This window comes from Cervus elaphus, chromosome 19 (assembly GCF_910594005.1).
Source record: "Cervus elaphus chromosome 19, mCerEla1.1, whole genome shotgun sequence".
Taxonomy (NCBI): domain Eukaryota; kingdom Metazoa; phylum Chordata; class Mammalia; order Artiodactyla; family Cervidae; genus Cervus; species Cervus elaphus.
This window is the reverse complement of record NC_057833.1, coordinates 66,279,042-66,306,629: the sequence shown is the minus strand read 5'-3', so window position 1 is coordinate 66,306,629 and position 27,588 is coordinate 66,279,042. Positions and strand designations below refer to the sequence as shown.

At 40.9% G+C, this 27,588-nt stretch overlaps 1 protein-coding gene across 1 annotated transcript in view; it reads right to left on the bottom strand.

Moving 5' to 3' along the window:
* Positions 1–12,120: 12,120 nt before the first annotated feature.
* LOC122675234 (collagen alpha-4(VI) chain-like) overlaps positions 12,121–27,588 on the bottom strand; it is a gene marked incomplete at its 5' end in the record, with an annotated part of 32,670 nt that continues 17,202 nt past the window's right edge. Inside the window, 2 exons of the mRNA XM_043873658.1 lie at positions 12,121–12,690; positions 24,868–25,097. The remainder of the gene's footprint in view (positions 12,691–24,867; positions 25,098–27,588) is intronic.

The following is a 27,588-nucleotide window of genomic DNA, read 5'->3' as shown; positions in this document are numbered from 1 at the left end:
TCAGGTTTGCTTCAGCCTTATTCACAACAGCCAAGATGTGGAAACAACTTAAAGTGTCTGCTGATAGGGGAATAGATAAAGAAATCATGGTTGTGTATATATACAAATGATCTCCCTTAGGATGGACTGGGTGGATCTCCTTGCAGTCCAAGGGACTCTAAAGAGTCTTATCCAACACCACAGTTCAAAAGCATCAATTCTTCTGCACTCAGCTTTCTTTATAGCCCAACTCTCACATCCATACATGACCACCGGAAAAGATCAGTCCTGTATATTCATTGGAAGGACTGATGTTGAAGCTGAAACTCCAATACTTTGGCCACCTGATGCAAAGAACTGACTCTGGAAAAGACCCTGATGCTGGGAAAGATTGAGGGCAGGAGGAGAAGGGGACGACAGAGGATGAGATGGTTGGATGGCATCACCGATTCAATGGACATGGGTTTGGGTGGACTCCGGGTGTTGGTGATGGACAGGGAGGCCTGGCGTGCTGTGGTTCATGGGATCACAAAGAGTCGGACATGACTGAGCGACTGAACTGAACTGAACTGATATATACAACAGATTATTATTCATCCTTTAATAAGATGGATGTACTGTCATTTGTAACAATACGGATGAACCTAAGGGACATTACACTGGGGAAACAAGCCAAACACAGAAAGAAAATACTACATGATCTCTCTGCCATGTGGGATCTAAAAAAGTCAAGTATGCAGAAACAGACAAAAGCAGTAGCTTTCCCTTGTGGCTCAGCTGGTAAACAATCCACCTGCAATGCGGGAGACCTGGGTTTGATTCCCAGGAGACCTGGGTTCGATCCCTAGGTTGGGAAGATCCCCTGGAGAAGGGAAAGGATACCCATGCCTGTATTCTGGCCTAGAGAATTCCATGCACTGTATAGTCCATGGGGTCACAAAGAGTTGGACAAGACTGAGTGACTTTCACTTTCACTCGGGTCAAGGAGGTGGATGAAATGCAGGGTACAAAGTTACAATTATGCAGGATGAAAAAGTTTACAGGTAGGATAGCATCACGGACTCAATAGACATGAATTTGAGCAAACTCTTAGAGATAGTGAAGTACCCCATGACCCTGCAGTCCATGGGGTCACAAAGAGTCAGACATGACTTAGAGACTGAACAACAACAAATTACTGTATTCAGTATTTACTACATTTTACACTGGAAATTTGCTAAGATGGTAGGTTTCAGGTGCTCTCACGACACACCAAAAAATGGTAAGTATGTGAGCAGATGAGAGCAAGGATTTTTTTTTTCTTAATTCATGATGGATATATCTCAATCTAATAGAAGAGTTCCTAGCATATAAGAACTCAGTAAGTGCTCAGTAAATAATTTTTTAATGAATAGATATTACTTCTTACATCTCCTCTTACAAGTTTCTCTCTAAGCCCCTGTGCAGTTCTAGGAGTCAAAACTAAGTTATTTCTAAAGTACCTTGACATTAAGATGAGATCAAACATTCTAATATCACACTTTAGTTTCTCCTGAGGAATGTGATTAAGATATCAAGACCGGGACCCCGTCTGGGTTATTTGTTTATTAGCAGAAAGAATTCTGATGCAATCGCTGTGTTCTGATGAATGAGAAAAAAAAATCATGCTTTTAAAATGCACCCACTCGTAAATGCATAAGAAAGAATTTGCTGCCACTTCCAAAGAAAAAGATTAAGTAAGGCCAACATAGAACATGCTATACTTCCCTGAATCAAGGGTCATGTGAAGATAATATCAGTTCACATGTACTAGATTTAGGTTTCTAAGGAATTTCTGTGCTGTGTTGTGCTTAATCTCAGTCGCTCAGTCATGTCCGACATTTTGTGACCCCATGGACTGTAGCCCGCCAGGCTCCTCTGTCCATGGGGATTCTCCAAGCAAGAATACTGGAGTGGGTTGCCATTTCCTCCTCCAGGGGCACTTCCTGACCCAGCGATCAAACCAGCACCTCCTGCATTGTAGGCGATTCTTTACCACTGAGCCACCAGGGAAGCCCATAAATCAAGTACATAAAACATCAATGTACTCTTCAATGAATACATATAAAATGAGTAACTATGGAAATGTAACTCTGATAGAAGAATGGGAAATTTTCGGCATTCATGTTCTGCTTCCCAGTACCAGGCATTTCCCTCTGCAACAGGATTATGGGCTGAGAGCCCCAGGAAGCTGTCTCTGAAACAGAGATGAGCACACGGGATATTTATAAGGGAGTGCCCTTGAGATCAACACATGTGGAAGGAGAGGGGAGAAAGTTGAGTTGGGCAGGGAGAGAAGCTGGGCTGGGCTGTAATCGAATGAAGGTCTCAGCCCACCCCAAAGGCAACTCTGGAGCTGGGACGGCCCTTCAAGGGCTGTCCCAAGTTGTAGGGCTGGGCCTTCATAACTCACTGCTAATCGGTCACTGTTTATATCTACCTGTGGAAGGATTTGAGCTGTCCTTCAACTGAAGAAATCTCCAATAAAGGTTGACCTCTGAGGGTCACCTTCCTACAGCACTCACGGCAGTTGGTGCTAGAGTGTCCCCGGTGGCTTAGAGAGTAAAGAGTCTGCTTGTGATGCAGAAGACCCAGGTTCAGCCCCTGGATCAGGAAGATCCCCTGGAGAAGGAAATGGCAACCCAGTCCAGTATTCTTGCCTAAAGAATCCCGTGGACAGAAGAGCCTGGCAAGCCCCAGTCCGTGGGGTTGCAAAGAGTCAGACCCGACTGAGCAACTAACACCTCACTTCATGGCAGCAGGAGGGCTGAGTCCCCTATTCCTAAAGGGGCATGTAGGTGACACATCCCAGCTTCCACTGCGTTGCCATCCTGACTTCAACGGGAATTGCACCTGTGCCCCCTTTTCTAGTTTAATCACATAAGGAATAACATTATAATTCATTTTTGTCTGCTTTTAAAATTTGTTTTATTGAAGGATAGTTGATTTACAATGCTGTGTTAGTTTCTGTTACAGAGCAACGTGACTCAGTGATACATACAAATATACTCTTTTTCATATTCTTTTCCATATTCTTTTCCATTACGGTTTATCACAGGATATTGAATATATTTCTCAGTAGGACCCTGTTGTTTATTCATCCTCACCTATATGTGATAGCTTGTGTATGCTGACCCCAGCCTTCCAATCCTTCATCCCCTTACTCCCTTGGCAATTGAAAGTCTGTTCTCTATGTCTGTAAGTCTGTTTCTACTTCGTATATAAGTTTCATATTTTAGATTCCATATAGGCAAGATATTGTATGAGATTTGTCTTTCTCTGACTTACTTCACTCAGTATGATAATCTCTGGGTCCATCCACTCTGCTGCAACTAGCAGTATTTCGTTCTTTTTAATAGTTGTGTGATATTCCATTGTATATATGTACCACATCTTCTTTATCCGTTCTTCTGTCAATGAACATTTAGATTGTTTCCATGTCTTGTGAACAAGTGGCTATTGCAAAGACTGCTGCTGCAAACATACGGATACATTTACTTTTCAAATTTTTGAAGTTTATATGAATAGAATACTACTGTATGCATGTTTTTTTGTCTTTCTCCCAAAAATATTTTAAGACTGAGCCATGTTACTGAATTTCAGTTTAGCTTAACTCATTAATTTGCATTGTTGTACACCCTGTTTTAATATACCACAGCAGGTACATCCATTCCACTAATTAACAGACCTATGGGTTAATCATGACTTTGGGTTTTAAATTATGCTTCTCCGAACATTGCTCATGAATAAGTATATATCTTGATGACCATGCACTTGAATTTTCAGGGAATATGCTTAAGGGTAAAATTGCTACTTCAGTGTATTTGTGTTTCCATGTTACTAGATAATGCCAAAATGCTTTCTAGTTTTCACTGCCAGCAGCTGTGTCTGAGAGTCCCCATTGCCATCTGCCTGTATCTGGGAGAATAGGCTTGGTAATGCTACAGTAAACCACAGATCTCAGTGGCATACAATAACAAAGATGTTTTTCTCAGTTCTGCTCCATGTCCATCACAGGACGCTGTTGCATGATCACAGCAGGGACCTGGCTGATGGTGTGGGCTTTAACTGCTGTTATCCTGGACCTTTTTACTTTTCTAGATATAGATTCATGTCATCTTCAGGTAGAGGTTGTATTATTTCTTCCTTTCCAATTTGTCTGCCCCCAAATGATTTCTCTAATTTAATTGTGTTGGCCTTTCGTGTATCTTGAGGCTATGTTATTGAAAGTGAAAGTGTTAGTTGCTCAGTCACATCTGACTCTTTGCAACCCTTGCACTGTACCTTGTCAGGCTCCTCTGTCCATAGAATTCTCAGGCCAGAATACTGGAGTGGGTTGCCATTTTCTTCTCCAGGGGATCTTCCCGACCTAGGGATCGAACCCTTGTCTCCTCCATTGCAGGCAGATTCTTTACCACCTGAGTCATCAGAGATGCATACAAATACAGAAAATTTCCATCATTAAGAAGTGACCTTTTTAATGGCTGAGTAATATTCCATGGTGTATATGTACCACAGCTTCCTTATCCATTTGTCTGCTGATGGGCATCTAGGTTGCTTCCATGTGCTAGCTATTATAAACAGTGCTGCAGTGAACATAGGGGTACTTGTGTCTCTTTCAGATCTGGTTTCCTCGGTGTGTATGCCCAGGAGTGGGATTGCTGGGTCATATGGCAGTTCTATTTCCAGTTTTTTAAGAAATCTCCACACTGTTTTCCATAGCGGCTGTACTAGTTTGCATTCCCACCAACAGTGTAAGAGGGTTCCCTTTTCTCCACACCCTCTCCAGTATTTATTGCCTTTTTTTTTCTTCTTCTTTTTTTTTTTCATTTGAATCAGTTCTAATGAGATGGATGAAACTGGAGCCCATTATACAGAGTGAAGTAAGCCAGAAAGATAAAGAACATTACAGCATACTAACACATATATATGGAATTTAGAAAGACGGTAATGATAACCCTATATGCAAAACAGAAAAAGAGACACAGATGTACAGAACAGACTTTGGGACTCTGTGGGAGAAGGCGAGGGTGGGATGTTTCGAGAGAACAGCATGTATATTATCTATAGTGAAACAGATCACCAGCCCAGGTGGGATGCATGAGACAAGTGCTCGGGCCTGGTGCACTGGGAAGACCCAGAGGAATCGGGTGGAGAGGGAGGTGGGAGGGGGGATCGGGATGGGGAATACATGTAACTCCATGGCTGATTCAAGTCAATGTATGACAAAACCCACTGCAATGTTGTGAAGTAACTAGCCTCCAACTAATAAAAATAAATGAAAAAAAAAAGTGACCTGAGCCCATCCATGTGCCCTAGACTAGAAGCTGGTGGTGGACACATGAACAAACTCAGCCACATTTTTGTCGAATAATAATCACCCCAAAGCTAGGGTTTTAAAAACAACAGCCATTTATATAGCTCATTCATTTGTATAGGGCTCAGCTGGGTGGGTTCTTTTGCCCTCAGTTGCAGTTGCTTCTCCTAGCTGCCAAAGATGAGTTGGGATATTTTTGAAGAAAGATTTAATTTGTATGCAGAAGTCAGAGAGAATTTAGAGGGGCAAAAGATGATTCTCTCATTACCAATTTTCTCAGCCAGAAAAGACTGAAAGTCCAGAAAAATTAGTCATTTCACTCCTTTGAGAATGAGAAGAACAAGAGGAAAAATTGCGAATAAAATGCACATCCAAGATTTAGTGGTGGAAGCAAGCAAATTCATAAGATACTGTGGGGAAGCGCTTCATAAATGGTGTACTCATCATTTCAGTGAAAACTATGTAAAAATATCTGATAGTTGTTTCTGTCCCTTGGTCACATTGTGGCTGTGCTTCAGGGCTTTTCAAGTAAACTTTCTTTTTTTTTTTTTTTTCAAGTAAACTTTCTGCAGGAGTCAGAGGAGCCCCACGGAAGGGTTATAGCCCCACTTTGTCATTGCTGGGAGAACGGCAGTGGATGAGGTGAACACACCAAGGATGGGAACAACCAACAGCTTTGAACATGTCCTCTTATCACTGAATCTCTGCCTTTGCATCCCCAACTCCTGGACATGGGAAGGGCAAGGTAGGAATGGGTGGTGGAAAACAGATCCCAAATTGCATCCCATCCTCAGAATGGATAAGCTTGGCCCCTTTATGCCCAGGCAGCTGAGGCCATGTCTAAAAGAGAAACACATATTGCAGATGAGCAGCTCTGGATGGGTAAGAAAGAACGCCTGCTATTTCTTTCCCATCATGCAGATACTTGGTCCAAAATTAGTTGCAATGTAGTCTGTTAAGGAAGGAAAAATAAAAAGATAGTATTCTAAGGATTAGGCTTCCCAGGTGGAACTAGTGGTAAAGAACCCGCCTGCCAGTGCAGGAGACATGAGACAGAGGTTCAGTCCCTGGGTCGGGCATGATCCCCTGGAGGAGTGCATGGCAACCCACTCCAGTATTTTTTCCTGGAGCATCCCATGGACAGAGGAGCCTAATAGGCTACAGTTCATGGGGTTGCAAAGAGTTGGACACTACTGAAGCGACTTAGCACTCCTGCACACGTTCTAAGCATTAGAGAAAGCCTGTGTTTCCTGTGCTACCCAGCAACTTCTCATCAGCTAGCCATCCTACAACTGATAGCATATGACCAATGCTCAGTCACTCACTCATGTCCAACTCTTTGTGACCCCACGGACTGCAGCCCGCTGGGCTCCTCCATCCATGGGATTCCCCAGGCAAGAATACTGGAGTGGGTTGCCATTACCAGTACAATAATGTAAAAAAAAAAAAAAATTAATATTTAAATTTTTTAAATATAGGAAAAAGAAAAAAAAAGAAAAAGGCTAGATCATGCCAAAATGGTTATCTTTGGGATAAAAGAGGACAGATAATTATTATATCTTCCATGTGCACTTATGTTTATTACCATAAACACACGATTATCCTTTTGTGATCAGATGAAACAACTGTCGTAACAATAGGTTAAAATTCTCATGTTTCTATGATCAAGCATGTTCCCACTCCTGTTGCAATGTCAATGGGCTGAGAGAGGAGCAGAGAGAGTCTAGAAATCATTGCTTTCATTACTGAACTGGGAACTTGCCAGAAAGCAAGCTCCACTCTGGGTCCCAGCTGTTGGTGGTCTGTTATGGACCAGATGTTTGTGCCTGCCCCCACTCCCCAGTTCATATATTGAAGCCTTAACCTTTAATATGGCTGCATTTGTACTTGGAGATATGACTTTAGGAGGTAATTAAGGTTAAGTGAGGCCATAATCCTCATTTAACGGTGTCCTAATCCTCATGGGAGTTTGTTGTTGTTCAGTGGCTAAGTCCTGTCTGACTCTTTGCAACTCTGTAGACTCCAGAACAGGCTTCCAGTTGCGCCAGTGGTAAAGAACCCACTTGCCAATGCAGGCAATGTAAGAAATGTAGGTTCAGTCCCTGGGTCAGGAAGATGCCCTGGAGAAGGAAATGGCAGCCCACTTCAGTATGCTTGCTTGGAGAACCCCATGGACAGAGGAGCCTGGTGGGCTACTGTCCATAGGGTTGCAAAGAGTCAGACACAACTGAAGCGACTTAGCATGCACATGCACAAACACTCTGCACAGAAGTTACATGAGCAGAGTAACAACATACAGCCTGGTCATACTCCTTTCCCAATTTTTTCCAGTCAGTTGCTCCATGTCCTGTTCAAACTGTTGATTCTTGACCCACATAAAGGTTTCTCAGGCAATAGGTAAGATGTTCCGGTATTCCCACAACTTTAAGAATTTTCCACAGTTTGTTGTGATCCACATAGCCAAAGGCTCTAGCATAGTCAGTGGAGTAGAAGTAGATGCTTTTCTGGAATTCCTTTGCTTTCTCTATGATCCAACAAATGTTGGCAATTTGATCTCTGGTTCTTCTGCCTTCTCTAAACCCTGCTTGTACATCTGGAAGTTCTGGATTCACATAATGCTAAAGCCTAGCATGAAGGATTTTGAGCATACCCTTGCTAGCATGTGAAATGAGCACAATTGTATGGTAGTTTGAATATCAGTATTGCATGCACTTCTTTGGAACTGGACTGAAAACTGACCTTTTCCAGTCCTGTGGACACTGCTGAGTTTTCCAAATTTGCTGACATACTGAGTGAAGCACTTTAATAGTATCATCTTTAGGATTTTAAATAGCTCAACTGGAATTCCATCACCTCCACTAGTTTTGTTCATAGTAATGCTTCCTAAGGCCCACTTGACTTTACACTCCAGGATGTCTGGCTTTAGGTGAGTGACCACACCATTCTGTTTATCTGTGTCATTAAGACCATTTTTGTACAGTTCTTCTTCTCTGTATTCTTTCACCTCATCTAAATCTCTTCTGCTTTTGTTAGGTCCATACCACTTCTGTCCTTTATTGTGCTCATATTTGCATGAAATGTTCCCTTGATTCTCCAACTTTCTTGAAGAGATCTCTAGTCTTTCCAATTCTACTGTTTTCCTCTATATGCATTGATCACTGAGGAAGGCCTTCTTATCTCTCCTTGCTACATTCTGCATTCAATCGGGTATATCTTTCTCCTTCTCCCTTGCCTTTTGCTTCTCTTCTTTCCTCAGCTATTTGTAAGGCCTCCTCAGCCAGCCACTTGCCTTCTTGAATTTCTTTTTCTTTGGGATGGTTTTGGTCATTGCTTCCTGTTCAATGTTACAAACCTTTGTCCATAGTTCTTCAAGCACTCTGTCCACCAGATCTAATCCCTTGAATCTATTCATCATCTCCACTGTATAATTGCAAGGGATTTGATTTAGGTCATACCTGAATGGTCCAGTGGTTTTCCCTATTTTCTTCAATTTAAGTCTGAATTTGGCAGTAAGTAGTTCATGATCTGAGCCAAAGTCACTTCTTGGTCTTGTTTTTGCTGACTGTATAGAGCTTCTCCATCTTTGGCTGCAAAGAATATAATCAGCTGCTTTCAGTATTGACCATCTGGGGATGTCCATGCGTGGAGTTGTCTAATTGTGTTGTTGGAAGAAGGTACTTTCTATGACCAGTGCATTCTGTTGGTAAAACTCTGTTAGACTTTGACCTGCTTCATTCTGTACTCCGAGGCCAAACTTGCCTGTTACTCCAGATATCTCTTGACTTCCTACTTTTGCATTCCAGTCCCCTAGGATGAAAAGGACATTTTTTTTTTTTTTTTTTTTTTTTGGTTTTAGTTCTAGAAGGTCTTGTAGGTCATCATATAACCATTTAGCTTCTTCAGCATTAGTGGTTGGGCCATAATCTTGGAATACTGTGATATTGAATGGTTTGCCTTGGAAATGAACAGAAACTATTCTGTTGTTTTTGAGATTCCACCCAATTACTGCATTTTGGACTTTTTTGTTGACTAGGTGGGCTACTTCATTTCTTCTAAGGGATTCCTGCCCACAGTAGTAGATATAATGGTCATCTGAATTAAATTCACCCATTTCGGTCCATTTTGGTTCACTGATTCCTAAAATGTCAGTGCTCACTCTTACCATCTTCTGTTTGACCACTTCCAACTTACCTTACATTCCATGGATCTATGGATCTAACATTCGAGGTTCCTACGCTATATTGTTCTTTACAGCATTGGACTTTACTTCCATCACCAGTCACATCCACAACTAAGCATTGTTTTTGCTTTGGCTCTGTCTCTTCATTCTTTCTGGTGCTATTTCTCCACTCTTCTCCAGTAGCATATTATGCAACAGGGGAGTTCATCTTACAGTGTCATATCTTTTTGCCTTTTCGTACTGTTCATGGGGTTCTCAAGGCAAGAATGGTATGGACCTAACAGAAGAAAGAGTATGGATCTAAGAGAAGCAGGATATATTAAGAAGAGGTGGTAAGAATACACAGAACAACTATACAAAAAAGATCTTAGTGACCCAGATAACCACGATGGTGTGATCACTCACCTAGAGCCAGACATCCTGGAGTCCAAAGTCAAGTGGGCCTTAGGAAGCATCATTACAAACAAAGCTAGTGGAGGTGGTGGAAGTCCAGCTGAGCTATTTAAAAGCCTAAAAGATGATGCTGTGAAAGTGCTGTACTCAGTATGTCAGCAAATTTGGAAAACTCAGCAGTGTCCACGGGATTGCAAAAGGTCAATTTTCACTCCAATCCCAAAGAAAGGCAATGCCAAAGAATGTTCTAACTATCTCACATTTGTACTCATCTCACATGCTAGCAAAATAGTGCTCAAAATTCTCCAAGCTAGGCTTGGTTCAATAGTACATGAACCAAGAACGTCCAGATATTCAAACTGGATTTAGGAGGCAGATGAACCAGAGATCAAAATGACAATATCTGTTGGATCATAGAAACAGCAAGAGAATTCCAGAAAAACATCTACTTCTGCTTTATTGACTATGCCAAAGGCTTTGACTGTGTGGATCACAACAAAGGAAAACTTCTTAAAGAGATGGGAATACCAGACTACCTTACCTGCCTCCTGAGAAACCTATATGCAGGTCAAGAAGCAACAGGTAGAACCAGACATGGAACAATGGACAGATTTCAAATTGGGAAAGGAGTTCAACAAGGTTGTATGTTGTCACCCTGGTTATTTAAATTTCTATGCAGAGTACATCATGCAAAATGCCAGGCTGGATGAAGCACAAGCTGGAATCAAGATTGCCAGGAGAAATATCAATAACCTCAGACAAGCAGATGACACCACCCTTATGGCAGAAAGTGAAGAAGAACTAAAGAGCCTCTTAATGAAAGTGAAAGAGGAGAGTGAAAAATTTGACTTAAAGCTCAACATTCAGAAAATTAAGATCATGACATCTGGTCCCATCACTTCATGGCAAATAGATGGGGAAATGACAGACTATATTTTGGGGGGCTCCAAAATCACTGCAGATGGTGACTGCAACCATGAAGTTAAAAGAAGCTTGCTCCTTGGAAGGAAAGTTAGGACCAACCTAGACAGCATATTAAAAAGCAGAGACATTACTTTGCCAACAAAGGTCTGTCTAGTCAAAGCTATGGTTTTTCCAGTAGTCATGTATGGATGTGAGAGTTGGACCATAAAGAAAGCTGAGCGCCGAAGAATTGATGCTTTTGAACTGTGGTGTTGGAGAAGACACTTGAGAGTCCCTTGGACTGCAAGGAGATCCAACCAGTCCATCCTAAAGGAGATCAGTCCTGAATATTCATTGGAAGGACTGATGCTGAAGCTGAAACTCTAATACTTTGGCCACCTGCTGCAAAGTACTAACTCCTTAAAAAGACCCTGATGCTGCGAAAGATTGAAGGCAGGAGGAGAAGAGGGCGACCAAGGATGAGATGGTTGGATGGCATCACTGACTCAATGGACATGAGTTTGAGAAAGTTCTGGGAGTTGGTGATGGACAGGGAAGCCTGGCGTGCTGCAGTCCATGTGGTCACAAATAGTCAGACACAATTGAGAAACTCAACTGAACTGAATTGTGTCTCTGTCTCCACAGAGAAGAAAGGTTATTTGAGGGCATTGTGAGAAGGCAGTTTTCTGCAGTCCAGAAAGAGAGCTCTCACCAGGAACCAATTAGCCAACACCTTGATCTCGAACTTGCAGCCCCCAGAACCATGAGAAATAAATTACTGATGTTAAGACACCCAGTCTATGGTGTTTTGTCATAGCAGCCTGAGCTGTTACATGATGCCCCAGAGGCCCTGCACCAGGCACCCTCAATACCCTGTAGCTCCAGAATTCCATGCAGTTCGGCTCTTCCCTGAAGCTGAACCCAAGTTCAGAGCCTGGAGAACTAACTGAGCTGTGAGTTGGAGGAAGATCTTGCAAATATCACAGTCATCCTACCATATTGCAAAATTCCTTCTGCAGGGTGAACCTAGACCCTTCGTCCCATGTATGTATTGACAAGGTCACCTGAATTGCCCAATCCCCAAATTTTGGAGGACAAAAGTCATTGTAGTTGATGTCAGTGGATCCAGCCCAACACAAACTCACTGCTGTTTCCTTTCCCTCTACTTCACACAGTATAATGCAGAGCATAGTGAGTGGTATCATATATTGTCTCACACCAAGTGGTTTAATCAAGAATGCCTTTATTCTTACACTAGGTAATAAAGATGAAATTTCACATTGGATATCCCTTTTCCAGATCCCTCCCCCCACCCCTTGAACTAACGCTTCCATGTTGTCTTAATGATAAAAAAAAGGATATCGTTTCAACTCATTTTCAAATGAGGTTTTACTTACAATGTCAAGAAAAATTTCTTTTTGCTACCATGCCAAGAAAATTTTTAGGTAATGTCAAGTTTCTTTCTTATGAAGTTTTTAAATCATTGAAAGAGTTTTCAGGAAAGTTTCAATTCCTGTTTTTGAAACTACTAGAGTGAAGTCCTTCACAAATCATCTGGTCCAAGCCCTCGCCAGCAGAAAACACTTCACAGGTTGAGGGGTCCAAACTCTGAGGTCGTGGTGTGGGCTTCATCACTTCTGAGCTGGGTGGCACTGTCTCAGGAAAGGTCACCTGCATTCCATGAGTTTTTAAGACAGAGGCAGCAGCGCTGAGGCTCTTCCTGACTCTATAGGGAAACTGGAACACACCAGTTTCACATGCTTCCTTGGTCTCGAACCAGTTGGCATCACTCCCACAGCCGCCATACCAGAATTGTCGGCAAGCCTGTTCCTTCTGGTTATAGGACCATTCAGGACATAATCCTGGCACTCTCCTTTCACTGGAGCCAGGAAACAAGGATCTACAAGAAAGTGAATGCAGAAAAGAGAGAACTTCATGAGCGAGTCAGCTTAAAAATGAACCCTAACCTCACTAACAACTGGCTGTGTGACCTTGAGGGTAACTACCCTCTATGAGCCTCAATTTCCTCAACCATAAAAGCAATATTAAGAAAAAAAACCTACATTACAAGTTCATCATAAGGTGTCACATAACGTATGTGAAAAGGGCAATACAATTAGAGCTATTATTTGGCACAGTGTATAGTATATGGCAGATATACCAGACAATGTATAAATGAGTGAATGAATGAATCAATAAAGCTTTTCTCAATTAAATGCTAGCAAACCAAATTCAACAGCACATTAAAAGGATCGTATACCATGATCAAGTGGGATTTACCTCTGGGATACAAGGACGGTTCAACATATACAAATCAATAAACATGTTCACCACATTAGCAGCATGAAGTGTAAAAATCACATGATTATCTCAACAGATGAAAAAAAAAAGCACTTGACAAAATTCAAGAGAACTCCTCACTTGCTTATCATGCTTATTTTCCTCTTTTTTTCTCCAAACCATCTCTCAATCCCTTGCCTAATCCCCAAATGTTCCAGGCTTCTAAAGGCCTGAGCAAATCAAGCTAATTTATTATTTACTGCAGCCTGACACTTGCCCAAAAAGTTATCTAATAGAAGAAAATACAATGTTCCTGGAAAATAGCATTGAGAATCCACCAGCTGCAAGAGCAAGATCTGGAATGCCTATTTTAAATTTTAAACCAGACATGAATTTTCCCAGGTCTGTAACCTCTATCTTCTACGGAGAACAGATTTCCTTGTGCACACTCTATACGGGAGGAAAATATTCTTGTCTTATAAGTGCAGAATGATGGTGTCTTCCAAATAATTTCCCCTCGGCCTTCCAAGTACTCCCAAATAAAGAGGATGTTGTCTTCAGAAACAAATTCATGGCCTGTTCCCGGGAAGTTGCCTACTCACCTCCCACTAGTATAATCAGCACAGATCAGTTTTCCTGAGTGACCAGATGTGCTGGATCCCAGTGAATGAGATATATTCATGGGAATTGTCTTCTACCTTAAATAAGTACATCAGAACTAGCCTATTCCATGACTCCATGGAGGGTGTAACACAGCAAGTAGCAAGCACCCAGGATAAACCAGAGAAAATGCTTCTCCAAAAACATGGGAGGTGGGGGTGATCAACAGAAAAACAATCCAGTGGTGACCTTTGTGCTCTGTAGGATCAACAAATGGACTTGGGGCTCAACAATCAGCTGGCCCCAACCTCTACCATTACAAACTGATTCCAAACAGACAAGCCAAGCACTAGTGTAATAAATCATACACACTTTCCAGTGACCCTTTGTGGTTTTCATCTTTAGAAGCCCCACCCTTGTCTTTAGCCTGAGGCAATCAAACATGGTTCCTTCTTCTATATTATACTTCTTAGGGTCTCACTGTCCAGCAGAACTTGCTGCCATGAGGGAAATATTCTGTATCTGCCCCATCTAATACAGGAGCTACTGCCCATGTGGCTGCTGGGCATTAGAAATGTGGCTATTGTAACCAAGGAACTACATTTTTCCTTTGATTCAATTGCAAATTATTGAAATGAAAATGGAAATAGACAGTGTGGTGCAGCTCTAGGTAAGTAAACTCTTACTGCTTTGAACTAATTATCTCTAAGGTGTTCTTTGTAACCTAACATTCAGGACACCTCAGACTCTTCAATTTTTTTTTAATCAGTATGATATAGTAGTATCAGGGGCCATTTCACCCACATAATTATTGATAGCTTCCAATTTTATATTTGGTGCTATTTTCACCATAAATATTATCTTTTGCCATTTCAGAAGAACCCTGCAGCAGGTGTCAATTTTACTGAAACAAGTCCATGGAATTCAGGAAGAAAGGAAAGAACATGGGAGGAGAGAGAGATGAGCACTGGGAAGTTACAGACAGCAATGGCAGGGAAACTGCAATTTTGCCAAGGTCAGTTTTGTCTCTTAATGTACATCTTATAACATAGTCCTACTGGGAGGAGAAAACCACAGAATAGATCTGTGCACTCTGGAGATAGCACTGAAACTGAAAGTATACCAAGATCAGCCTGATTGCTGGGAAGAGAAAGGACGTCCATTTAATTCTTCACAACTAGATACAGCAAAAGAGACCAGAGCTCTGGCAGAATTTGGCCTGAGATGCAGGAGGCCTTGGGAGCTTAACACTATTCAGGACTGAAGAGGGCTCTAAGTTCAAATAATACGGGCCTGAGCAGTAAAAGACAAGCAGATGTCGTCCAGATGGACACTGTGGAGAGGATGCAGGGACAGGCAGGTGATGAGAGAGATGGAATGAGGACATGGGGTAAAGATGAAGATAAAAGGGTTACTTCGGTGGCACAAAAGGTGTGTATTCAGGGCAGTGGTGGCCAGTGCGGCCCCCGGGACCAGGTAGAAGCCTGTGTGCCTTATCCAGGCACCTGGACATGCTCCGTAACAGTGGGGACCACAGAAGAATAGAAACTTATGGTTCCTTCCAGTACAGGAGTAAAGGAAGAGAATATTCCAAGGGCCGGCAAGGCCAGTCTGTTTAAATGGGTTTGTGTAAGAGTGCCCATCAGCATTCCCAGTGATACAGTCTGGAGGGTGGTTGAACATACTGGTCTGCAGCTTAGGACAGAGTTAAAGCTGGAAGACATGGATTTGGAATCATTTATCCAGAGGGGATAGTTGAAGTCATGGTAGTAAAGCTTGCCTGCTAGTATGTGTAGACAGCTTTGAGGTCTGAAGACAAGACTTGGGGAAGGCATTGTGGATTTACCATGAAATTAATGAAGCCTAAACTTCAAGGCCCTTATGCACAAAGGGCCCATATGTGCATACTCTTCTTCAAAATAAGTATTTATTTTTGTCCTTAAATAATTTTGTATCTTTTTCTTACAGAGGGTCCCCTAAGTTCTATGAACTTCAGACTCCATGAAACCTGGATGCCCCATGAGAATGAACCTAGACAGAGGAGCCCACAAATATGGGCTGGTCAGAAGTGGAAGAAAAGATAGTGATGTTGTCTCTGAAATGCAAACCAAAACTACAGGTACCTAACACACTGGTCAAAATGGCCATCATTAAAGTCTACCAGAGATTGAACAAGATGGTGGAGGAGTAGGTGGACATGGAATACATCTCTCTCCACAAATACATCAGAAATACACCTTCAGACACAGAAGTGCTTGCAGAACACCAGATGAGAACGGACAAGAATACCTGAACACAAGAAAAGAATATATAGAACCACGCAAAACTCGAGATCAAGCCCTGAGCCTTTGGAGTGGGAGTACTGACTCCAAGACCCTAGACTACCAGAGAACTCTTAACCCTAGGGAATATCAAATAGTGAGAATTCCTACAAAGGAAACAACTTCAATACAAGACCTGGCATCACCCAACCACCAGTAGCACCCTGTGCAGGACACTTCATCCAAACAACAAACAAAACAAAAATACAAACCCAATCATCAGCAGACAGGATTACCACCTCACTCAGCCCTGCCCATGAAAGGAAAAAAAAAAAAAAAAAACCTCAGCACAAATCTCACCCTATATAAAGCTTACGCAAACCACTGGACCAAACTTAGGAGGGCAGAAACCAAAAGGAAGAAAGAATTCAACTTTGAAGCCAGGGAAAAAGAGACTTCAAACACATTAAGTCTAAAAAATAATAGTGAAAAGGCAGAGAAATACTGCACAAATGAAGGAACAAACTAAAAACATAGAAGTCCAAATAAATGGAGAGGAAATAGGCAAACTACCTGAAAAAGAACTGAGGATAATGACAGTAAAGATGATTAAAAAAAACCTTGAAAATAGAATGGAGAAAAGGCAAGAATCAATTAACAAAGACCTAGAAAAATTAAAGAGAGACAAACAACAACTACTGAAATTAAAAATACTCTAGAAGGAATCAATAGTGGAATATCTGAAGCAGAATGGATCAGTGAGCTGGAAGATAAAATGGTGCAGATAACTGCTGAAGAACAGAATAAAGTAAAATGAGAGAAAAGAACTGAGGATAGTCTCAGAGACTTCTGGGGCAATATTAAATGCAACAATATTCGAATTATAGGGGTCCCAGAAGAAGAGAAAAAGAAAGGATATGAGAAAATTTTTGAAGAGATTATAGTTGAAAATTTCCCCAACATGGAAAAGGAAATAGTCAATCAAGTCCAAGAGGGGCAAAGACTCCCATACAGGATAAACCCAAAGAGAAACATGCCAAGACACATTCTAATCAAACTAACAAAGATTAAACACAAAGAATCTTAAAAGCAGCAAGGGAAAAGCAACAAATAACATACAAGGGAAACCCCATACGTTTAACAGTTGATCTTTCAGCAGAAACTCTGCAGGCCAGAAGGGAATGGAAGGATATATTTAAAGTACTGAAAGGGAAAAATCTACAACCAAGATTACTCTACCCCACAAGGATCTCAAACAAAACTGATGGAGAAATCAAAAGCTTTTCAGATAAGCAAAAGTTAAGAGAATTCACTACCACCAAACCAGCTTCATAACAAATGTTAAAGGGACTTACATAGTCAGGAAATATAAGAGAAGAAAAAGATCTACAAAAATAAACCCCAAACAATTAAGAAAATGGCAATAGGAACATATATTTCAATAATTATTTTAAATGTAAATGGATTAAATGCTCCAACCAGAAGACACAGACTGGCTGAATGAATACAAAAACAAGACCTGTATATTTGCAGTCTACAAGAAACCCACTTCAGACCTAAAGACACATATAGACTGAAAGTGAGAGTATGAAAAAACATATTCCATGCAAACAGAAAGCAAAAGAACGCTGGTATAGCAATTCTCATATCAGACAAAGTAGAACTTAAAGAATATCACAAGAGATAAGGAAGGACACTACATAATGATCAAGGGATCAATCCAAGAGGAAGACATAACAAGTGAAATATTTATGCACCCAATATAGGAGCACCTCAATACATAAGACAAACACTAACAGACATAAAAGGAGAAATCAACATTAAAACAATAATTGTAGGTGACTTTAACACCCCAATTACACCAGTGGACAGATTTTCAAAACAGAAAATCAAGGGGAAACACAAGTCTTAAGTGATACATTAGACAAGATGGGTCTCATTGATATCTTCAGGACATTCCATCCAAATGCAGAAGAATATACCTTCTCAAGTGCACGTGGAACATTCTCCAGGATAGACCACATGTTGGGTCACAAATCAAACCTCAAGAAATTTAAGAAAATTGAAATCGTATCAAGCATCTTTTCCAACCACAACGCTACAAGACTAGATATCAAATACAAGGGAAAAAAACTGTAAAAAACACAAACACATGGAGATTAAACAATACATTTCTAAATAACGAACAGGTTACTTAAGAAATCAGAAGGGAAATCAAAAAACTCCTAGAAACAAATGACAATGAAAACACTACAACTCAAAACCTATGGGATGCAACAAAAGCAGTTCTATGAGGGAAGTTTATAAAAATACAATCCTACCTCAAGAAACAAGAAAAACATTGAATAGAACCTCACTTTATACCTAAAACAAATGGAAAAAAAAAACAAGAAAAACCCCAAAATTAGCAGAAGGAAATAAATTATAAAGATCAGAGCAGAAATGAATGAAAAAGAAATGAAAGAAACAATAGTAAAGATCAATAAAACTAAAAGCTGGTTCTTTGAGAAGATAAACAAAATTGACAAACCTTTAACCAGACTCATCAAGAAAAAAAGAGAGAAGAATCAAATCAACAAAATTAGAAATGAAAAAGGAGACGTTACAACAGACAATGCAGAAATGCAAAGGATTATAAGAGACTATTATGAACAACTATATGGCAATAAAAATGGATAGCCTGGAAGAAATGGACAGATTCTTGGAAAAGTTCAATCTTCCAAGACTGAGCCAGGAAGAAACAGAAATTATGAACAACCCAATTACAAGCACTGAAATCTAAACTGTGATAAAACAAATCCCCCCAAATCTCCCAAAAGCCCAGGACCTGATGGCTTCACAGGAGAATTCTATCAAATATTTAGAGAAGAGCTAATGCCTATCCTTCTAAAACTCTTTCAAAAAATTGCAGAAGAAGGAACACTTCCAAACTCATTCTACAAGGTCACCATCACTCTGATACCAAAATCAGACAAAGACAACACAAAAAAAGAAAACTATAGGCCAATATTACTGATGAACATAGATGCAAAAATCCTCAACAAAATTTTAGCAAACAGAATTCAACAATACATTAAAAAGCTCATACACCATGATCAAGTTGGATTTACTCCAGGGATGCAAGGATTCTTCAACATATGCAAATCAATCAATGTGATATACCATATTAATAAATTGAAAGATAAAAACCATATGATAATCTCAATAGATGCAAAAAAAGCCTTTGACAAAATTTAGCACCCATTTATGATTAAAACTCTTCAAAAAATGGGCATAGAAGGAACCCTACCTCAACATAGTACAGGCCATATATGATAAGCCCACAGCAAACATTATTTTCAATGGTGAAAAACCAAAAGCATTCCCCCTAAGATCAGGAACAAGACAAGTGTATCCACTCTCACCACTATTATTCACCATAGCTTTGGAAGTAATAGCTACAGCAATCAGAGAAGAAAAAGAAATAAAATGAATTCAGATCAGAAAAGAAGACGTGAAGCTCTCACTGTTTGCAAATGATATGATACTATACATAGAAAACCCTAAAGATACTAAAGATACTATCAGAAAATTAGTAGAGCTAATCAGTGAATTTAGCAAAGTTGCAGGATATAAAATCAGTACACAGAAATCACTTGCATTTCTGTATACTAACAATGAAAAATCAGAAAGAGAAATTAATGAATCATCCCATTCACCATTGCAACAAGAAGAATAAAATATCTAGGAATATCCTTCTACCTAAGGAGAGAAAAGAGCTGTATACAGAAAATTATAAGATATTGAGGTAAGAAATAAAAGATGACATAGACGGAGAGATATTCCATATTCCTGGGTTCAAGTGTGCAACTGTTCATCACTCAGTCGTGTCTGACTCTTTGCAACCCCATGGAGGACAGGTTCCTCTGTCCATGTGATTTCCCAGGCAAGAATACTGGAGTTGGTTGTCATTTCCTTCTCCAGGGGATCATTCTGACCCAGGGATTAAATGTGGGCCTCCTGCATTGCAGGCAGATTCTTTACCACTGAGCCACCAGGGAAGGAAGAATCAATATTGTGGAAATGAGTATATTACCAAATGCAATCTACAGATTCAGTGCAATCCCTATCAAATTACCAATGGCATTTTTTCACAGAACTAGAATAAAAGAATTTCACAATTCATATGGAAATACAAAAGACCCTGAATAGCCAAAGCAGTCTTGAGAAAGAAGAATGGAACTGGAGGAATCAACCTTCCTAACTTCAGATTATACTACAAAGCTACAGTCATCAAGACAGTACGCTACTGTCTCAAAAACAGAAACACAGACCAATGGAGCAAGATTGAAAGCCCTGAAATAAATCCATGCAACTATGGGTACCTTATTTTTGACAAAGGAGTCAAGACTATACAATGGGGCAAAGACAGCCTCTTCATTAAGTGGTGCTGGGAAAATTGGACAGCTACATGTAAAAGAATGAAATTAGAACACTTCCTAACACCGTACACAAAGATAAACTCAAAATGGATTAAAGACCTAAATGTAAGATCAGAAACTATAAAACTCTTAGAGGAAAACATAGGCTGAACATACAATGACATAAATCAAAGCAATATCCTCTATGACCCACCTCCTAGAGTAATGGAAATAAAAATAAATAAATAAACAAGTGGGACCTGATTAAACTTAAAAGCTTTTGCATAGCAAGGGAAACTATAAAGGTTGAAAAGACAACCCTCAGAATGAGAGAAAATAATAGCAAATGAAGCAACTGACAAAGGATTAATTTCCAAAATATACAAGCAGCTCAAACAACTCAATACTAGAAAAACAAACAACCCAATCAGAAAGTGGGAAAAAGACCTAAACAGGCATTTCTCCAGAGAAGACATACAGATGGCTAACAAACACATGAAAAGATGCTCAACATCGCTCATTATTAGAGAAATGCAAATCAGAACTACAATGAGATATCACCTCACACCGGTCAGAATGGCCCTCATCAAAAAATCTACAAACAATAAATGCTGGAGAGGATGTGGAAAAAAGGGAGCCCTCTTACACTGTTGGTGGAAATGTAAATTGATACAGCCATTATGGAAGATGGTATGGAGATTCCTTAAAACACTATGACTAAAACCACCATATGACCCAGAAATCCCACTCCTAGGCATATACCCTGAGGAAATCAAAATTGAAAAAGACACATGTACCCCAATGTTCACTGCAGACTATTTACAATAGCTAGAATATGGAAGCAACCTAGATGTCCATCAACAGATGAATGGATAAAGAAGTTGTTGTACATATAAACAATGAAATATTACTCAGACATACATAAAAAGGAATGCATTTAAGTCAGTTTAAGGGGGAGGATGAACCTAGAGCCTATTGTACAGAGTGAAGTAAGTCAGAAAGAGAAAGAGAAATATCATATACTAATGCATATATACGGAATCTAGAAAGATGGTACTGAATAAGTTATTTACAGGGCAGCAGTGGAGAAACAGATGTAGAGAACAGGCTTATGGACACAGGGAGGGGGAGGAGAGGGTGAGATGTATGGAGAAGTAACATGGAAGCTGACATTACCATGTGTAAAATAGGCAGCCAACAGGAATTAGCTATGTGTCTCAGGAAACTCAAGTAGGATCTCTGTATCAAACTAGAGGGGTGGGATGGGGAGAGAGATGGGAGGGAGGTTCAAGAGGGATGGGTTATATGTACAACTATGGCTGAGTTATGTTGAGGTTTGACAGAAAACAGCAAAATTATGTAAAGCAATTATCCTTCCATTAAAAAATAAATTAACTTTTTAAAAAAGTCTACCAATAACAAATGCTGGAGAAAGTTCGGAGAAAAGGGAACTCTCCTACACTGTTGGTGGGAATATATTAATAAATTGCTGCAGCGACTATGGAGAACAGTGTGGAGGTTCCTCAAAAAAACTAAAAACAGAGTTGCCATATGTTTCTGCAGTCCCACTCCTGGGCATATATCTGAGAAAAGATATAATTCAAAGAGATACATGTACCCCAGTGTTCACAAGTAGCATTCTTCACAATTCACCAATACATGGAAACAACCCAATATCCATCAACCGATGAATGGGTAAAGGAAATAAGATACATGGGTACAATGGAATACTAGCCATAAAAAGGAATGACTGCCATTTGCAGCATTGGACCTAGGTGCTTCTCAGGTGGTGCTAGTGGTAAAGAACACACCTGCCAATGCAGGAGACATAAGAGATGTGGGTTCAGTCCCTGGATTGGGAAGATCCCCTGGAGGAGGGCATGGCAACCCACTCCAGGGTTCATGCCTAGAGAATCCCAAGGACAGAGGAGTCTGTGGGCTACAGTCCACAGGGTTCCAAACAGTCAGACACGACTGAAGCAACTTCAGACACATGTGCACAGTTGGAGCTACAGATTATCATACTAAGTGAAATAAATCAGAAAGACAAATACTGTATGATATCACTTATATGTAGAACCTAAAATATGATGCAAATAAAATCATCTATGAAACAGAAACAGACCCACATACATAGAGAACAGACTTGTGGTTCTATGCGGGCTTCCCTGGTGGCTCAGAGGTTAAAGCGTCTGCCTCCAATGCGGGAGAGCCGGGTTCGATCCCTGGGTTTGATCTCTGGGTCAGGAAGTTCCCGTGGAGAAGGAAATGGCAACCCACTCCAGTATTCTTGCCTGGTGAATCCCATGGATGGAAGAGCTTGGGAGGCCACCGTCCATGGGGTCACAAAGATTCGAAGTTTGCTGGTCATAGAACTTGCTATGAGGAAAATGGTTAGGGGAGGGATGGACTGGGAGTTTGGAGTTAGAAGATGCAAGCTAATACATATAGAATGGATAGACAACCAGGTCCTACTATAAATCACAGAGAATTATATTCAACATCCTGTGATAAGCCATAATGGAAAAGAATACACACACACACACACACACACACACACACATATATATATAACTGAGTCACTGAGCAGAAATTAACAGAACACTGGAAATCAACTATATTTCCATTAAAAAATAAACAAAGAATAAATTTCAAAATGAGTGTCATCTCTGAAGCTAACACAGGAGAGGACTTGACGAGGAAGGCAGTGGGTCGCAGTGATTCAGCCCCGAGGAACTGCAGTCAGCGAGGTCTGATAAGCCCTTTGGTCCCTTGATGGCTTTCAGCACTCCCTTAGAGACCAGAGACAGCTCTTTCTTCTGACTGGAGGGCAGGGAGCAAGGCTGTCAGCTACGCAGGGAGTTGCAGGAGGTTGCACTTGGCTGCCTTCACTTCTGCAAACAAGGAAACAGGGCATGCGCTAGAGGAGGAGATGTGAAGGAAGGAGGGCGAGGAGGAGGTCAAGGCACAGGACAGCCTTAGGATGCAGTGGGGGAGGGCCCTGGCCGCAGCCAAGGAACAGAGCTCCAGGGGAATCTGGAAGCCTTCACACCCCTGCGAACAGGACTGAATCTGATCACGAGGAAGCTCTCTTCCACCCTGTTCACCTTGATTCTGCGGGGAAGGATTCGTTTGGGCCGTGCTCCTCACTCTCGGTTGCTCGGTGGAATCACCAGCTCAGTTCCACACCTAGAGATTCTGATTGAATTGTGCTGGGATGAGGCCTGGGCGGTGAGAATGCTTAAAAATTCTCAGATGATTCTCATTTACAGCCAAGATTGAAAACCACTGCCTTAGTAACCTTTAGCACACTTGGCAGACATTATACACCAAAAGCGGAAGAGTCAACAAGATAAGTTTTTCTGTGGTTAGTGTGTAGCCTAAGGAGGGGAAACGTTACTGACCTGCCTACTATTTCTGTGTCTGTCTAGTTTTTCCTTTCCTCTGGATATGTGTTTTCTTTGGAAAAGACATATATGACATATCGGCATCTTAACAGCTAGCTCGTATGCTTACTGTGTGGCAAACATATTATCAAGTTTCATCTTCAAAAACAACCCCATGAGGTAGGTACTCACATAATCCCCATGTTACAGATCAGAAAACCGAGCTGCAGAGAGAGTAATTAACTTTTCCATGGCCATCTAGATAGAGCACCAGAGACAGAATCATGCAGGCACATTCAAAAACCTCTGGGGGGTGACCTCTCATCTAATCTAAGCGAGACCGACCATACCACTCACTAGAAACTCTCAGCTATCCTTTCCCTGCCTTTTAGAAACTTCAGAACCAATGCCCTCAGATCTCTTTCTAATGTGTTTACTGTTTGGCTTAACTTGTTGATCCCATGTAAGAGGTGGCAGTGGCATTGGCTGTAATCCAAAATTGATGCTACAGTTGCCTTGAAAAGTGAAAGTGTTAGTCGTTCAGTCCTGTTCAACTCTATGAGATCCCATAGACTATAGCCCACCAGGCTCCTCTGTTCACGGAATTCTCCAGGCAAGAACATTGGAGTGGGTTGCCATTCCCTTCTCCAGGGGATCCTCCTGATCCAGGGATCAAACCCCAGTCTCCCGCACTGCAGGCAGACTCTTTACTGTCTGAGCCCCAGGGAAGCACAGTTGTCATAGATGGATCTAAAATGTTCCTTAAACTCGGTCAGAACACACGTGGCCACTCACAGATGAAGGAGTCTTCTACAAGCCAGAGCATCTTCCCTCAAGGTCAAGGGTATGTTCACCTCTTCTGCAGTAGATCATTGTTTCCACAATGAAGTACAGACACTCCATGGGGTGAGACTCTGTAACACTCCCTGAGACAGCTTCTGTTAGCTCCAGATTTATAGTCAAATAAAAGTCAGCCTTCTACTGTTTCCTTAAACCAGTTATTTTTAGCTGCATACACAGATCTGTGCTCTTGTAAGCAAACTGTACAAACAGCTGAGGTCTGCATGCTAACACAGTGTACATGATTTTTTTTTTTAAGATTTTTAAAGGTAAATTCAACCCAAGGAGCAAGAAGTAGTTGTGTTTTTACCATAGACATTGCCTGGACTTCTTTCTTTTCCAGTTTTTTTCAGTTTTGCTGGATCTTTTTGATGATTTTCTTCAGCATCGTAGCCACTCTTTTCATAGTTCTCAAGGGCTTCTTGCTGAGTGATAGACGTCATTGCGGCTTCTCTATCCTCCTCTTGAAAAGAGTCTTTTGCTTCGAGGGCTTTCAAATCATCAGTAAGGCCAGATTTGCCACACTGGCGCTTGGGCAACCTGCACAGAAAGAAGACTGCGAGAATGAGGGGGTGAGTCCCACCTGGCACCTCTGGGCTCGGGGGCTTCAGACTTGGGTATCTGCGGACGGCTCCATTACCAAACCAGCCATTGTCCTAGGTTTGCAGGGTCGCTGGGACAAACATCAGAATAATATGTTTAGCGCTATCAACTTTACCTCCAGGACGTGGGATTAGAGGATGGGAAATGCAGTGAACAGGAAAATTGTTACTGTTTGCTCTAATACACTTATATGCTCCTTGAATTTTATCAGTCCTGTATTACTCTTACTATTGAAAAACAAGGAAACAGAAATCAAAGCATATCAGAATCGTCAAACACAGGAGCATCTGAACCCCAGTGGTCTGAGTCAAGGGCTGGTTTGCCTGTGACCTGAGGGAGACAGTCCCTGCAGGACACAGAACCGTGGGACAAGCCCGGCCCTGCCCTCAGCCTACCTCCTGACAGGCAAGGTGGGTTGTAGCGGGGTGTCCCCTCATCTTGGGCCCCCACACTGCTCAGTGAGCTCTGGAGGTGGGTACTGATTAGTGCCGCCTAAAAATGAAATAAAACATCACAACAAATAAAGCACAAAATAGTACGAAACTCAAAAATAAAATGAAGTAAAATAAAGCACAAGACCAAAATGTTATCCATTAAGATATAAAATAAAATCAATTAAAGTATACAATATACAATGAGCAAAATAGAGTATGACAAAATAAAATACAAAACAAAAAAGTCCATTGACATAAAATCAAAAAGATGTAAACTCAAAGTATAAATTTTTATTTTTGTATTTTATGCTTTGAGTTTACATCTTTTTTATTTTATGTCAATGGACTTCTTTGTTTTGTATTTTATTTTGTCATACTTTATTTTGCTTCATTGTATATTGTATACTTTAATTGATTTTATTTTATGTCTTATGTCTTAATGGATAACGTTTTGGTCTTGTGCTCTATTTTACCTCATTGCATGAGACAAGTGCTCAGGGCTGGTGCACTGGGTGACCCAGAGGGATGGGATGGGGAGGGAGGTGGGAGAGGGGTTCAGGATGGGGAACACATGTAAATCCATGGCTGATTCATGTCAATGTATGGCAAAAACCACTACAATATTGTAAAGTAATTAGCCTCCAACTAATAAATATAATTGGGGGAAAAAAAAAGAAGAACACCAATCGATTTAATGATAATTGAGATAATTTTGAAAGACTTATAGATACATTAATGTGTGAAAATTAACCTAATTAAATACAAACAAAATGTGAAAAAAAAATAAAAATAAAAGCATAAAATGAATTCTATTGTATAAGCAATATAAAATAAAACTATAACATAAAAGAATAGAACAAAATATGAAATGCAACCTAATGTAATAAAACATGTAAAATGAAATTAAAACAGACTAGAAAAATAATTCTCTAGCCTCCTTCTCCCTCAAAGAATCACTAAGCCTTCAGTCACCTGTTACAATTCTTTCTTCCACCTTTTGCAAAGGTAAGGAATCTCAAGGTTCACTGACCTTTCTAGAATCACACAGCTCTTGAGTGGCAGAGCTTAGACTAGAACCAATTCATTAATGTCCATGTCTCTCAAGTTACAGAGGCGCAAGTGCTGTGTCTATACTTCTAAGGTGTCCATCAGACTTCCTTTATTCTCTCTGTGACAGAGGAGCTTTATGTGACAGGATGTCATACCCACTTATAAACTGAGAAACTGGTGTCTCCCAGCAAAGAGACCAAGAAGGCCTCCCATGTCCCAAGGAGGTACCCACACATGAGTTGTTTGGTACTATGCACAGTTGGACAAAGCCCAAGACAAACTCCTACAAATGTGACCAGCATAATACCCACTCTCCAACCGAACCATCTCCATCATCATGCTAGGATACAGATTTGGTGCCAGTTACCCATAAATCTCATTCAACTTGTTCTGACTGGAAGTGAGGAAGTAGAACAGGATACAGGAAAGAATTCTGGCCAAGATGCACGGTCACAGCACTTTTCACTGGCGCTCCAACCTGAGATGGGAGGTTTCAGATTCCTGTCCTGTCTCCCTCATTTCCTAGCAAGTCCCTGAAAACTCCTGGTGTCTGAACCAGCAGCAGCAGCATTAACCAGGAGCTTATTTAAAACGCAGACTGCCCACTTTGCTGCACAGAGAAATTAAACACAACATTGTACACTGACTATATTCCAATGAAATTTTTTTGAAAAATGCAGACTCTCAGGCCCCAGCTCAGACCCACTGAATCAAAATCCAAAGTTTAACTAGATCCCCGGGAAAAGCATGCACATGTTAAAATCTGAGCAGCACCATTCCATAGCAGTGTATTCTGGATCCCTGGACACAGTAATAACAGTAACTGTGCTTCATGCATGTACCACAGTGCTGCTTCCATGCACATATCTGAACACAGGCTTCACAAATAGGGAAGAGATTTTTATCCTCGTTCTGCTAAATGACAAAATCAAAAGATTCCGTGG